Genomic DNA, 12,798 nt, shown 5'->3' with positions numbered 1-12,798 from the left:
TCTGAGCAAGTAACTCTTAGGATCACAGGCTTAAAAATAAAAACATAATTTAAAAAATACCAAAGACTTTGGTATCCACACAATGTAAGGACTACAGACTACATAATTAAACCAGAAAAGACATTAAACAAACAAACAGCAACAAAAGCAACTACAATGAACCCTGGGGTTTATCTTTTTCCAGAGTTGCATTGTTATATTTTCCAAAATATCAATTTATCAATTAAAAATTATGAAATATCCAGAGAAAGAAGAAAATATGGCCACATTCAGAAATAAGGCAGTCAATTGGAACTGTCCTTAAGGGGGCCTAGATGGTGGCCATGTTTACTAGGCAAACATGAAATCAGTTTTTATAAAAATGTTCAAAGAACAGAAGGAAATCATGTTTAAAGAATTTGGGGAAAGTAGGACAACTGTGTCTTCTCAAATAGAAAATATCAATAAAGAAATAGAAAAGAAGTTGTTGGTGTGTGTATGTGTGTATCCATATCTATATCTGTATCTATACCTCCATATAAAAATTATGAGATGAAAAGTACAAGAATTATCATGAAACTTCACTAGAGGAGCCCAACTGTAGAAGATTCAACCAGCAGAAAAAAAATCAGTGAACTTGAAGACAGGTCAATAGACGTTATTCATTCTGGGGAACAGAAAAAGAATCACTAAAAATGACAGAGCTTCAGATATCTGTGAGACATTATCAAGCACATCATCATATGCATAGTAGAATCCCAGAAGGAGAAAAGGGAGAGAATAGAGCTTAAAAAAAGTTATGAAGAAATAGTGGTGGAAAATTTCCCCAAATGATTAAAAAAAAAACCATTAATCTGTATATTTTGGAAGCTCAATGAATTCCAAAACAGAAATCCAAAGATATCTACACCTAAACGCATCATAACCAAACTGTCAAAAGTCAGACCAAAAGAGAAAGCAGCAGGATTAAAAATAATCCATCACATAAAATGAATCCTCAATCAAATTAATGACTGACATTGACATTAGAAAACAGGGAAGTCAGAAATTAGTGTGATGATATCATCAATCTGCTGGAAGAAAATTGGCTGTTGACCAAGAAAAAAATCAATATATAGCAAACTATAAGGATATTTTGAATATCCTTCAAAAATGAAGAATAAATTAAGACATCTTCAGATTTTTTTTTAATTTTTCACTAGATCCTACAAGAAATACTAGAAAGTGTCTGACCGGAAAGAAAGGGTACTAGATGGTAATTCAAATCATGAAGAAATAAAGAGCACTGGTAAAGGTAATTACACAAGTAAATATAAAAGACAATATAAATGTATATTTGGTAACTTTTTTAAATCCTAATTTAAAATATAACTGCATGAAACAGTAATTATAAAACTCTATTAATTGGCTTATAACACAGAAAAATGTAATTTGTATGACAATAATAGTACAGAGGAGAGGAGGGAGGGAATTATATTGGAATAAAGGTTCTATATATTATTGAAATTAAATCAGTACTTAACCAAACTAGGTTATTTTAACTTGAAATGTTAATCTAAATCACCAGGGGAACCACTAGGAAAATTACTCCAAAAATAGTAAAGAGAAGGAACTAAAAGGGGACATTAGGAAAAAAAATATAAACATAAAAGAAAGAAATAATGCAGAAATAAAGGAGCAAAAAGGGCAAAAGACTTATAGAAAGCCAGCAGCCCAATGGCATGCATAAATTCTACAATATTGATAATTACATTAAATGTAAATAGATTAAACACTCCAAAAAGCAAAATGAACAGAATGGATTTTTTAAAAAATCAGAATCTAATGAATGTACTATCTACACAAGGCATACTTTACATTCAAAGACATAAATGGATTTTTTAAAAGTGGAAAAAGAAGAAATATACAAACAGAAATCACAAGAGAATTGTATTGGCTACACTAATAGCAAACAAACAAAAAAAGACTTTAAAATGAGAGTTTTACTGCAGATAAGAAGATTTTATACTAATAGATGGGTTAATTTAATAGGAAGGAAGATACAGCAGCTATAAATATATATGTACCTAAGAACTGAGCCTCAAACAAATGAAAAAAGAATGATAGAATTGTAGGAGATGTAAACAGCTCAACAACAATAGTGGGAGACCCTCAATAATTGATTTTAAAAAACTAGACAAGAGAAGATGTGATATACAATGGAATATTACTCAGCCATTAGAAATGAATACTCACCATTTGCTTCGATGTGGATGGAACTGGAGGGTATTATGCTGAATGAAGTAAGTCAATCAGAGAAGGACAATCATTATATGGTTTCACTCATATGAGGAATATAAGAAATAGTGAAAGGGATTATAGGGGAAAGGAGGGGAACTGAGTGGGAAAAATTAGAAAGGGAGACAAAACATGAGAGACTCCTAACTCTGGGAAATGAACAAGGGGTAGTAGAAGGGGAAGCGGGCAGGGGGATTGGGTGACTGGGTGACAGACACTGAGGGAGGCACTCGATAGGATGAGCACTGGGTATTATACTATATGTTGGCAAATCGAACTTAAATAAAAATATATATATTAAAAAATGTACTTATTTTAAGTTGCAAATTTTAATAATAATATATGTCATCTCACAAAAGTGAATGTTCTGTGCTGCCCACAATGCTTGGCACATTAGATGTAATCAGTAAAGTAAATATTTGTTGAGTGAAAAAAAAAACTAGACAAAAAATTAGCAAAGATAGAAAAGACTTGAACAACATTATCAACCAACTTGATCTAACAAACATCTATAAAATACTCCACCCAACAACAGAGTACATATTCTGTTCAAGCTTACATGGAACATTCTTCAGGATAGACCATTTTTTAAGCCATAAAACAAGTCTCAGTAAATGTAGAAGAATTGAAATCATACAAAATACATTCTCTGAAAACAATGGAAGCAAATTAAAAATAAATAATAGAATAAAAATTGGGGGATCCCTGGGTGGCGCAGTGGTTTGGCACCTGCCTTTGGCCCAGGGCGTGATCCTGGAGACCCGGGATCGAATCCCACGTCGGGCTCCCGGTGCATGGAGCCTGCTTCTCCCTCTGCCTGTTGTGTCTCTGCCTCTCTCTCTCTAAAAAAAAAAAAAAAAAAAAAAAAAAAAAAAAAAAAAAGAATAACAATTGGGAAATTCACAAATATTTGGAAGTGAACAGCATAGTTTTAAATAGCCCATGTTTCAAAACAGAATTTATTGCAAGATAGGGGAACATGGGTGAGTCAGTTAGGCATCTGCCTCTTGATCTCAGCTCAGGTCTTGGTCTCAGGGCTGCAAATTCAAGTCCTGCATTGGCCTCTACACTTGGAGTGGAAATTACTTTAAAAAATTATTGCAAAATAAATGAGAAAGTATTTTTGAATTCAATGAAAATTAAAACACATTGTATCAAAATTTATTACATGCAGCTAAAGCAGTGCTTATAGGTAAATTTATAGCTTTAAAGACCTATATTAGAAAAGAAGAAAGATCTCAAACAAAATGCCCTAAATTTCTACCTTAAAAATCTGGGGGAGAAAAAAGAAAGCAAATTTAACCAAAGACCAAGAGAAGGAAGGAAATAATAAAGATTAGAGTGGAAATTGATGCATTATACAAGAGAACAATGACAGAGAAAATCAATTATTTTTTAAAAATTTTTATTCATGAGAGACACAGAGAGAGAGGGGCATAGCCACAGGCAGAGGGAGATGCCTGATGTGGGACTCAGTCCCAGGTCTCTAGGATCAGGCCCCGGCCCAAAGGCGGTGCTAAACCACTGAGCCACCTGGGCTGCCCCAATTCTTTTTTTCTAAAGATTTATTTATTTACTCATGAGAGACTTAGAGAAAAAGAGAGAGAGGCAGAGACATAGGCAGAAGGAGAAGCAGGCTTCTTGCAGGGAGCCGGATGTGGGACTCGATCCCAGGACTCAGGGATCATGCCCTGGGCCAAAAGCAGGCACTCAACCATTGAGCCACCCAAGCATCCCCAGAGAAAATCAATTCAATCAAAAGTTGGCTCTTTGAAAAGATTGACAAAATTGTAAGACCTTTAGCTAGACTAAGAAACAGGACGGAAGGGATACATAGTTCATAAAAAGTAAAAGTGAAATAGGATTGATTAGTATGCACCCTTCAGAAATCAACATTATTATAAGAAAATACTGTAAACAACTTGATTCTAACAAATTTGAAGACTTCAATAGAATGGACAATTTCCCAGAAAGTCACAAATTACCAACTGGACTCAAGAAAAAAGAAATGTAGACTATGAAGTAATTAAATTAGTAACTTTAAATTTTGCCACAAAGAAAAGCCCAGGCTTAAATACTTTTACTGATCATTTTTATCAAACATTTAAAGAGAAAATAATGCCAATACTCCAAAACCCCAGAAATATACCCATGCTAACATGACCGGCTGATTATTGACACAGGTATGAAAGCAATTCAATGGCATGAAGATAGCCTTTCAACAATTGGTACCATGGCCATTGGACATCCAGAGCCAAAACCAAACAAATCAGCAAAAACAGCTCAACCTAAATTTCCCACCTTGTATAAAAATGAACACAAATGGATCGTGAGCCTAAGTGGAAAACTTAGAACTATAAAGCTTTCTGTATGACTTCTTATTTCTTACAGCTGCGTGCAAACCGACAGTTATCTCAAGGTAAAAAGGTAATTGAAAACACTCCTCGGTGAGCTTGAGGACAAAACAAAACCTAACTGAACAAAGCCTTAGAAAGTGCCAAGGATTTCATAGGATAAAAAAATTCCACACACAAAAAAAATCCATAGCTGTTTCCATCTTTGACAAAACTCTGTAAGGAAAAGGAATCCATTGTGCGGGCAGGGGAAAGGGGAGGAAAACACAGGCCGGCTTTCCATGAACTTTTAGTCATGTCATCTTTCTGGTATTGGGAGATGGAACCTAGAGGAGTCCTAGCCATGAGTGGCATTGCAGCCACCAGGAAACCTGTAGTCATGGGTCTTCACCTTCTGCAGGGGATAGGACACCAGGGGGTGGGGGTGGGCAGAGAACGAGTTGAGAGACGTTAGTCCTGCAAAGGGATGTACACGTGTGAGGCAGTGCGGGGTGGCTAAAGAAACCCATCAGAGGCGCCCACGGCTCTCAGCTACAGAAGCGTGTTGTGTGCAGCTACACTGAGAACTGCAGACTCTTTTGTGTTCCATCTCGGAGAGGCTGACGATGGAGCAGGGAAACTGAGAGAAACCCCTCCAAGTCATTGCTGACATTCCCAGAATGGGCCCGCTGGGGTTCACAGCACTCTGCCCCCCCTGCCACAGCACCTCAGCATATTAAATATCCTACACTGAGGGCCACCTGGGTGACTCAATTGGTTACATGTCTGCCTTGGACTTGGGTCATGATCCCAGGGTCCTGAGATGGAGGCGTGTCAGTGTTGGGCTCTCTGCTCAGCCTGGAGTCTGCTTCTCCCCCCTGCTCATTCTATCTCTCTTTATCTCAAATAAATAAATAAAATCATAATAAATAAAATCCTAAAATAAATATCCTAAGCTGAAGGAATTTTTTTTTTTTAATGGCAGAAGCAGGAAGGTCGCTCTGACATCCCCTCCTCATCCCTCTTCCCTGAAAGGGGGCCATCAGACATCCCTGTTAGGAGGGCACTTGGTGTAATGAGCACTGGGTGTTACATGCAACTGATGAATTACTAATTTCTACCCCTGAAACTAATAATACACCATATGTTAACTAACTTGAATCTAAATAAAATCTAATATATATATATAATGTATTAGATATATATGTATATCTCTTGGTAGAAAGAAAATGATAAGAGATAGAGCCCTGCATCTTCAGGGAAGGAGTAAAGGATGCCAAGAGAGTACGGCTGAGCATATGAGAAATAAAAAAAACAAGTTTTGGAAAAAATAACAAGAGCCAGAAGTTCAGGAGGGGAGTCAGATGGAATCGGACAGATGGAACACTCCTACTGCTTATGTAATAGTGTAATATTAATTGGAGGTAGATATGCTATATTAAAGATGCATGTTTCAATTTCTAGAATAATCCCTGAAACTAACCGTATTACTTTCCTGTTGCTGCTGTAACAAATGAACACATCCTTAGTGGCTTGAAGCAACACAGAACTATTATCTTATAATTCTAGAAGCCAGACATCCAAAATGGGTCTGATGGAGATAAAATCAGCTGCACAAATGCTGTGCTCCCTCCGGAGGCTCCAGGAAAGGATCAAGGCTCTGCCTTTTCCTGCTTCTGGAGGCCACTGGCGTTCATGGCTCATGGCTCGTGGCTCCTGGGGGTGACACTGTAATCAGCACTCTTCCTCCCCTTCCATCCTTGTGATTACATTGGACAGATAATCCAGGACAATCTCCCTATCTAAAGAGGTCCTTATCGGGATGCCTGGGGGGCTCAGTCTGCCTTTGGCTCAGGTCGCGATCCCAGGGTCCTGGGATCCAGTCCCATGTGGGGCTCCCTGTAGGGAGCCTGCTTCTCCCTCTGCCTGTGTCTCTGCCTCTGTGTGTGTGTGTGTCTCATGAATACATAAATAAAATCTTTTAAAAAGAGAGAGATCCTTATCTTAATCAGATCTGCAAAGTCCCTTTGCAATGTAAAATAATATTTACATAGCTTAGGAGTTAGGATACGGGCACAGTGGGGGGACATCATGTGGACATCGCCACTGCTATTCTGACTACCACACTAACCAAAGAAGTAGAGCTAAAGTATCCATATGGACTACAAAATGAAACACTAAAAAATACACAATTTACCCAAAAGAAGAGAAGAAGAGAGAAACAGAAGCGAAGAACCAAAACCGTAGATAGAAAACATGGTACTAATGTGGGACATTTAGAACAGAACGTGCCTTTAATTATATTAAGTGTAAATGGAGTAAATATTCAAAACAAAGGACAGAAAGTTGCCTTTGTTTTTAAAACATATGTTCTAATTTCTGAATCAATAACCTTGCTTTGAAAAGACAGAATGTTTTGAAAGTACTGTTCACTCGGTTTCTCTGTGCTTGTCCAAGAATTGCAAAATGCCTGTCTCCTTTGCTTAGTGGTTTCCTGAGCTCGGGCATATGGGGCCAGTATCTTTCTCCTCCAATAAATATCCACTGCAAAGGCTGACGAGCATTTAATTGGCATTTTCCCCTTTGCAGAAAGAAAGGGGAATGTAGGCCAAGTAAAGTAGAAGCTTTCTCCAAACATCCTTGACTGAAAGGATGTGAAATTCTCAGCCCGACACAGGTTGAACTGCCAAAACAATTTTCATCCTACCACTAGCTTCCAAACTCAAAGACATTAGCCAAACCTAATGTAACCTACACGGTTAGTATTAGTACCACGTTGCTTAGAAAGGGAACTGTTAAAAAAAAAAAAAAAGAAAAGAAAAGAAAAGAAAAGAAAAAGAAAGGGAACTGTTCCACTAGGATTCTCTCTTCTTCTAAGTCCCAGGAACCTAACATTTAGAGTAAGCAGAAAATATTTTCCAAGGAAACTACTCTGGGTACTTTGTGACACTCACCCATATTCCTCCGCTCAGCATGCCTACCCCATATTCCCATGAATATGTGCTTTGAATGAATGCTGCCACTTTCTTACATATTCAGAATCTTGGTCACTCTTGTTTTGTTGGAAGAAGGCACCAAATAGAGGATGGGGCAATTAGAGGTCTCCCCCCCAGGATTTTTAAAACAGCTTTAGAAGGACCAGAAGAGCGACTCACAACTGCCCAAAGGGGTGAAATAGGAAATGTGGAGCATGGAAACTGGTGGCAGCTGTTCTCTGCTGTGTAGACAAAGACTCTCTAGCCAGAGAAGGTCATAGACAGAGGAAATCAGGGTCTGGAAAGAGTGAGAGCGACCCTGAGCCCAGGAACCCCTGAGACCAGCTGGTCAACTGCTGTACCCGTTCTTCCACAAATCCATTCTTCAATGTCTTAGCTACCATTTCAAAATATAATCCAGCCTTTTCAAGATATAATCTCTTTCTCTCTCTATTTCTTTTCCTCATGGGACAGTCTTCTTTAAGCCAACACCAAGTTCTCTCCACCTAGGATATTCTCCTCCAAGGAGCTCGCAGTTATTCCAATTACAGATGAAGGCCTCAAGCTATAATTTGCCTTTCTAATGTAATATGAACTTTCTAGCCTCTGAGCCTATAATCACCAATGATATTGCTTGTTTGCAGCAGGACTTCTAGATGTGCTAAAAATTGTTATTTTTTTATTAAGGCAATTTTAAAAAGTATAAGAAATATATATCTTTCTCTATATATAAATATGTTTTTCTATCCATCTGTTTTGCTGTGTGACAGCTATTCTTGAAGATTTGGTAATTGTAAGAATATTATGCCAACAAATTTGACAATGGTGATGAAAAGTCTACATACTTTAAAGATTCATCTTATCAAATCTGACACAAGGCACAATAGAAAATCTCAATAGCCATATTTCAATTAAATAAATAGAATTTGTAAACAAAATCTTCCTACAAAGAAAATTCTAGGTCCATATGGTTTCAGAGAAATTGCTATCAAAACATAAAGAAGACATCAAAAGATAAAAAGATTGCAGACTAATCCTGCATTAACATACTCACAGAAGTTTCTAAAAATATTAGCCAAAATATGCAGATATACAAAAAGAGAATCAAATTACGATCAAGTGAGGTTTATTCCATGAATTCAAGATTGGGAGAACATTTAAAAGTTTCATCATTGTAATTCACTATATTAACAGAAAAAAGAGAAAAAAAATATGATCTTCTCAATAAATGCCGAAAAAATATATCTTTGACAAAAAAAATCAACACCCATTCAAAGTTATTATCTCAGAAGTAGGAATATTCACTTGAGTTGAGAAGGGCATCTTCAAACTTATAGCTAATATCATACATGATGGCAAAAAACAAAATGTTTTTTCTGACATCAGAAATGAGGTAAGGGTATCTGCTCTCACCACTTTCATTTAACACTGTGCTGGAGGTTTGAGCAAGGTCAGGAAGACAATAAAAAGAAATAAAAGACACAGAGAATGAACAAAAAATCATTAAAATGTTTATTCACAAATAACATGAGTTTCTATGTATAAAATAATCAGGAATCTACAATCCAAAACTATTCAATCTAATGAATAAACTTAGGTAGGCCATAGGATATAACTTATACAAAATTAAATGTTTTCCTATATACCAGCAACAAATAGCAGGAAAATGAAAAACTTAAAAGTCATTTGTGGGGATCCCTGGGTGGCCCAGGGGTTTAGCGCCTGCCTTCAGCCCAGGGCCTGATCCTGCAACGAGTCCCGTGTCGAGCTCCCTGCATGGAGCCTGCTTCTCCTTCTGCCTGTGTCTCTGCCTCTATCTCTCTCTTTGTGTCTCTCGTGAATAAATGAATAAAATCTTTAAAAATAAATAAATAAATAAATAAATAAAAGACTAAGATAATTATGTTGGCTAAATAAAAACCCTATAAGCTCCTTACAAGTGACCTTCCATAAATATAAGGATGCAGAAAAGACGAAAGCAGGAGTGAGGGGGAAATGTACATTACATAAAGTTAAACAAAAGAAATCTTGTGTAGTTAAACTAGTATCAGGTGAATGTACTTTAAAGTAAGAAGAGACTCAATAAATAAAAAGAGAAATTTTATAATGATAAAGGCAGGTTTGCATGCTGTTCGGCCTAGGCAAGTGTACCCCCCCAACCCCTTATGAAAGACTGGGGTCTTAGTAGTTTCTTGGTTGAGGTGTTAACTCATTCTGTATGCAACCTGGGCCACTCAACATCGTCCCTGTGGTACTGGGGAGTGGACAAGGGGAAATTGATGCAAGTAGGAAAATCATTCTGCTGACTATGTCAAGAGTAACGAAATCCTATGTCTCTGATCTAGGAGCCTCATGTCTTCAGCCTCTATGAAGCCACGGCAGACCTAACCATGAACTTACAAGCTTATAAAATCTCAGGTCCTTCAGTTCTTGACACATATGGGTTGCCAATAAGCACACGAAAAGATATTCAACATTATCAGTATCAGAGGAATTAGGATTCAGAGCAACAAAACCCTCTAACATTGCTCTGCATTCCTCACCCAGATGGAGTAATGCCATTTTTTTAAATATTACTCATCCTAGTGACTGTGAGATATTTTATTGGTTTTAACTTCTCTAGTTACTGATGATGTTGAACATCTTTTCATGTGCTCATTGGCAACCCATATGTTGTTACAATCCATTGTAACACTGAGAATGTAAAATAGTACAGCCAGTATGAAGATTATTTGTCCGTGTCTTATACAGCTCAAAATACATTTTCTATATAACCCAGTAATTGCACTCCTTAAGTATTTATCCAGGAGAAATAAAAACCTCTGTATACACAGAGACGTATACACAAATTTATTTATTTTTTTATACACAAATTTATAACTGCATTGTTCATAATGGTCAAAACAGAAACAACTGAAATGCCAATTAACAGGTAAATCAATAAAAAAGTATGGTGTATCCATAAGATGAGATACTCTTCAGCAATGAAAAGGAACAAATTACTTATATATACAACAATATGGATGAATCTCAAAAATGTTACGGTAATCAACAGAAGCCATCCTGCCTGGTTCCGGTCACATCACATTCTAGAAAAGGCAAATCTAATCTATGGTGGCCAAAAACTGATCAATAGTTTCCGAAGACAGTGGGTGAGGTCATTTGCTGCAAATGGACTTAAAGGAATTCTATGGAACGATGGGATGTTTGATCTTGATTGTGGTAATGTTACACAACTATATACATTCAACAAAGTTCATAAAACTGTACATTTAAAATGGGTGTATTTTAATAAATTAAAGCTCAATAAGATTGCCCTAAAATATTGTAATAAGAAAAATCTACAGAAGACATTATATTTCATAAGATATTAAAAGCTTCCTCCCCCCCCCCCCCCGGTACACATATATTCACCTTAAGAGACTTCCTTCTTATTTCCATTGTTTCAGGATCATTTGTTGAAAACTACTTTCCCTACCTTGGTACTTTTCTCAAAGATCAACTTATCATTTTATACATGGTCAATTTTTAGGTTATAGTATATTTTGTTCCATTGGACTATTAGTCTACTTTATGCCAATCTCACATTGATTTGACTACTGTAACTTTATAGCAGATCTTAAAATCAGGTAGTAGACATTTTCCAATGTTGTTTTCTTTTTCAAAAATGGTTTTGCATTATATGGTCTCATTCATCTGGGGAATATAAAAAATAGTGAAAGGGAATAAAGGGGAAAGGAGAAAAAATGAGTGGGAAATATCAGAAAGGGAGACAGAACATGAGAGACTCCTAACTCTGAGAAACGAGCTAGGGGTGGTGGAAGGGGAGGAGGGCGGGGGGTGGGGGTGACTGGGTGACGGGCACTGAGGGGGGCACTTGACGGGATGAGCACTGGGTGTTATTCTGTATGTTGGCAAATTGAACACCAATAAAAAATAAATTTATAAAAAATGTTTTTGGCTTTTGTAGGACTTTTCCTTTTCTGTAAAAATTTTAGAGTAAAATTTTCAATTTTGAAATCCTAATGGCGTTTTTAGTTTGAGTGCATTGTTGAATATATAAAACAATTCTGGGGAGAATTAACATCTCAATAATATTGGAAAATTTAATCTATGAACTTGGCATATCTCTCCATTAACTTTAGGTCTTTGTTATTTCCTTTCAGAAATGTGTTGCAGGGGATCCCTGGGTGGCACAGCGGTTAGCACCTGCCTTTGGCCCAGGGTGTGATCCTGGAGACCCGGGATCGAATCCCACGTTGGGCTCCCGGTGCATGGAGCCTGCTTCTCCCTCTGCCTATGTCTCTGCCTCTCTCTCTCTCTCTCACTGTGTGCCTATCATGAATAAATAAAAGAAAAAAAATTTGAAAAAAAAAAAGAAATGTGTTGCAGTATTTAGTCTTATGGATATTTTTCAGTCTTTAGTATGAGGGATGACAAAGGGTCAGGGTCTTCTGGCTCAGCCATTGGTTGGAGATCCACAGCTATACACACTTGTGGGTGAAATGGCCAGAGGGTAGAGAAAAAATTGGGGGGACTCTGAGACCGGGGAGCTTAATGCACAAGCCATCCAGGCTTGAATAAAGGGGTACCACCAGTGGCACCAGCAGTTCCTATTGTGACTTCAACGGTGTGAAAAATGCTGCAAGCTGAAAAAGATGTGTACTCTGGGGTATGTCTGGCAAATGCTTTTTTCTCGATCTCAGTCTCAGGAAGGAGTCGGCCATAGGCTGCCTTCATGTGAAAGGATCCCAATTTGCAAACAGCCAGAGTTCTCCGAATCCGCCAACTTACTGTCATAATTTGGTAGAAAGGATGCGGACTTGGTGCAGGTCTGAGTGTAAAAAAAAACACTGAGTTGATACCATGAGGATGGATGTCAGAAACTCGAAGAGCCAGCTGGGACTGCCTAGGGACAGGGCTGGTACCTGTCGACAAATCCAGCACAGACCGCAGGGCCCACGCAAATGGCCAGATTCTTAGGAATAACACGGTCGGAAGCCACCCGTGATGTCCCATGGGTGACTGAGGATAAGCTGCAGCCACAGCCTGACCCTGGGACGAAGGAACAAGCTCATGCATGACTGAACTGGACTTGGGAAGCAGCACATCCCACACCCGGGAGCGTTGCTGACTTCTATCCCCACCCAAAGGAGACCATGTCTGGAGGGGGGTCTGGACAACAGCAGGCTGCTGCGTCTGAACTGCAAAAAGCAGGAGCTCTATGGTTGCTC

The 12,798-nt window shown here is 37.9% G+C and overlaps 1 long non-coding RNA gene across 1 annotated transcript in view; it reads left to right on the top strand.

The window, feature by feature from the left end:
- Positions 1 to 11,894, top strand: part of LOC144296343 (uncharacterized) — a 51,956-nt gene extending 40,062 nt beyond the window's left edge. The window contains exon 6 of the long non-coding RNA XR_013363509.1: positions 11,731 to 11,894. This is a non-coding gene — a long non-coding RNA (uncharacterized LOC144296343). The remainder of the gene's footprint in view (positions 1 to 11,730) is intronic.
- The last annotated feature ends 904 nt before the right edge of the window (positions 11,895 to 12,798 follow it).

Source organism: Canis aureus, chromosome 24, assembly GCF_053574225.1.
Source record: "Canis aureus isolate CA01 chromosome 24, VMU_Caureus_v.1.0, whole genome shotgun sequence".
NCBI classification, from domain to species: domain Eukaryota; kingdom Metazoa; phylum Chordata; class Mammalia; order Carnivora; family Canidae; genus Canis; species Canis aureus.
This window is presented reverse-complemented; position numbering and strand designations above follow the sequence as displayed.